Source organism: Chaetura pelagica, unplaced genomic scaffold (assembly GCF_000747805.2).
Source record: "Chaetura pelagica isolate M959 unplaced genomic scaffold, ChaPel_1.0 scaffold31, whole genome shotgun sequence".
NCBI classification, from domain to species: Eukaryota; Metazoa; Chordata; class Aves; order Apodiformes; family Apodidae; genus Chaetura; species Chaetura pelagica.
In genome coordinates this window covers 4,121,085-4,124,093 of record NW_009952481.1, presented here as the reverse complement: position 1 = coordinate 4,124,093, position 3,009 = coordinate 4,121,085, and the positions used below count along the sequence as shown (strand labels likewise).

The 3,009-nt window shown below is 57.8% G+C and overlaps 1 protein-coding gene across 1 annotated transcript in view; it reads left to right on the top strand.

Moving 5' to 3' along the window:
* Positions 1–740: 740 nt before the first annotated feature.
* LOC104398609 (tropomyosin alpha-4 chain-like) overlaps positions 741–3,009 on the top strand; it is a 12,592-nt gene continuing 10,323 nt past the window's right edge. The window contains exon 1 of the mRNA XM_010008742.1: positions 741–863. The gene's annotated coding sequence lies outside the window, so the exon portion shown is untranslated. The remainder of the gene's footprint in view (positions 864–3,009) is intronic.

The following is a 3,009-nucleotide window of genomic DNA, read 5'->3' as shown; positions in this document are numbered from 1 at the left end:
CCGGGTCTCCACACCTGGGGACCCCGTCACGCTGGGTGGCCAGCCTGTGGACTGTCTATCCTAGGGATGTCCAGCCCTGGAGACCGTGTCTTGCTGAGTGCCCAGCCTGGAAACCCTTCATCCTAGGGGTTCCCAGCGCTGAGGATCCTCTGCCCTAGGAGTGCCCAGCTCTGGGAACCTCCCCGTGCTTGGTGTCAAGCCTGAGGACCCCTGTCCTAGGGAAGCTCAGCCCTTGAAATGTCACCCCTCAGGGTCCCCATCCTGGGAGACCTCACCTTGCTGGGTGCCTGTTCCCAGAGACCAGCACACCAGCCAGTTGCCCCTGACCCCTCAAACATGCCTTATCTCGGTGGGGCACCCCAGTGCCACCTCCCTTTCCCTCTGCCAGGGAGACCCTTGAGAACAGCCTACTCCCACCCCAGCCACATGGAGATGGGCCCCTTCTTGGTGCCCCCTGGAGCTGTGTCCACAAATTGGAACCTCTCCAGCCCCCTACACAGGGAGGAAGCCTACCACCCCATTACCTCCTCTGGTCTCAGGGATGTGGGGGGCTGCTGTGGCCCAGGGAACCAAGGGCTCCCTGAGGAGATGTGGCACCAAAGTTGACAGAGGGAGCATCTCTGTGTGCTCCTACTGTGCTCTCAGCTCGGGTATCCCCAGGAGGAGGATGGCTGCTCACCTCCAGCCTTGTGGGCACTGCCAACCCCTCTGACCCCCACCCTCCATCTCTTCCCCAGCAGGAGGAGGAACAACAGAGCCTGCAGAAGAAGCTGAAGGGCACGGAGGATGAGGTGGAGAAGTACTCAGAGTCTGTCAAGGAGGCCCAGGAGAAGCTGGAGCAGGCGGAGAAGAAAGCTACAGACGTATGTAGACATGCCAGCAACTCCTCCACTGCGTGGGTGCTGGACCTCGGGGGCGGGGTGGGGGGGGGCTGAAGGAAGAGGGGGGCCTTATATGGAAAGTCTCCTTGGGGAAGACTATCAGGATCCCATTCCTGCAACAGTGACACTGAACGGGGCTGGGGTGCAGGGCAGGGACTGAACAGATCCTGCTTGAGGTGTGGGAGCCAGGCACTGCTTGGACAGACATTCCTGCCTGCAGGTTTGCGGGCAGATGCTTCTCTGGCTCCCCAAAACTAAAGGGGATGAGCGTCCCATGATACGTCACCAGTCCTCAGGCACCCCTGCAATACTTGTAGGAAAAATTCTGTGGCACTTCCTAAACTGTGGTAGAAAAGCAAAAAAGAACAGCAAAATGAAAAAAGCTCTTGCCCGTGGCCACCTGCTTAGTGCTGGCTGCAAGGAAGGATGCTCAGGGAGGACTCGGTCATTTTGGGGTCTGGTGTGCCACCCTGTACCCTAGGAAGGGCAAGGCCAGGAAGAGTTTTATTTAGTGCTGTGACTGATGTTTCTCCTGGGAAATGGATCCTGCCAGGGAGATGTTAGGAAGGTGTTGAAATTGGCTTGTGCCTGGCCAGGATGAAAGGTGGAACAGCTGTGTGCGGCCACGGAGCCGCTCAGGAGCGGGGTATAACGACCTGCCGTGCCACACAGGGTATTTGACACCCTATAAATAAATCCTCCTTTTGATAGCCAGTCCATCTTTGATGAAAACCAACCCTGGAAACTGGAGGAGAAGCTAAAGGGGAGCTGTCTGGAGCATGGCCAGCAGGGCATGGCCAGGCTTTTTAGGATTGAGAACAAAAAATTTAATCCCAGCTGGTTTATGGAGCTAAATGGGGGAGATGCGTCAAATTTCTGAGGTAGCTGCCAAGGACAGAGGTGAGCAGACAAGGACGAGCAGCAGCAAAAGTCCCTGGCATGGTCCAGAGCCCCCATAGAGCAGCTGGTGGGGCTCCCCAGAGTTGTTTGCTGAACCTGTAGACCTGCCCCAGTTTAGTTGGACACTAAAGCAAGTAGATAAACCTTGAATATCCTGACATGGGACAGGCATGTCAAGCTGGGTAGGGCCATTGCCTTGTGTAGTGAGTCTGTGCTGATCAGACTGGATCCATGCTGGTGCAGGCAAACTCAGTGTGGGCCCTGGCTGAGTGGGGGTTGAATGTCTCCAGTGTGGGGCTCAGAGGAAGAGACAAACAGTGGCATGGAGCAGACATCATCCCTGGCGTGCAGAGTATTTTGCTGCTGGCAGTGGGCTGTGCAACGCTGTCCTGGGCAGGGAGGGTGCATGTCCCTGCTCTTGGTCCACAGCAGGTTGGACAGACTGCAGCTTCGGCCCAGATAGTCTTGTCCCAGCAGGTACTGGGGACAGGAGCCACTGATCCCTCTAGGGAGGGCTGAAAGGGGAGGCATGGTGAAAGAGCAGCACTGGGGAGGGCAGGCTGGCTGCAGAGGGAGCAGTGAGCAGGACTGAGAGCCCGTCACCAACCAGCACAGCTGCCCCAGGTCCATGTTGAAACCTGGACTGGCAGCACCAAGTGCGGGGCTCTGGGAGTCACCATGTCCCTGTGCCAGGGACTTGAACATGTTGACAGCATTAAGTGTCAGGACTGGTGTTATCTCCCCAGGGTGAGACGTAGTGCAGCTCCAGTGAAGTGCAGGGTAGACCCTCAGAGCCCAGCCACCTGCCTGCCTCCCCAGGGATCCCCATGCCCCCCTTGGCTGCCAGGACAGCCTGTGCCTGTGATCACAGACCTCAGCCAGGTCAGGACCCATCTCAGCCATCCAGGTAGGCTTCTGCTCTCAGCAAATTTGTCAACAAATACGTTAAAAGAATGACCGTCCCTCTGCTTTGGCACTGCCCTGCCTCCAGCAGTTGGTGGCAGTGCATTAAGCCCTTGGAGACTGCACTGATGGGTGCAAGGCCACCCCCATGGCACTTGGAGTGGAGTCAGATGGTGGCACAGACCCGGGAACATCTGATCCCTGATTGGCAGCTTCAGGTAGCTGGCAGCCCCTTCCCAGCAGCTCTGTGAAGCCACCATGGCCCCACCGCCTCTTGTACCCAGGAGGGACAGCCCGCAGTGCTCAGGGCACCGGTTACGGCCAC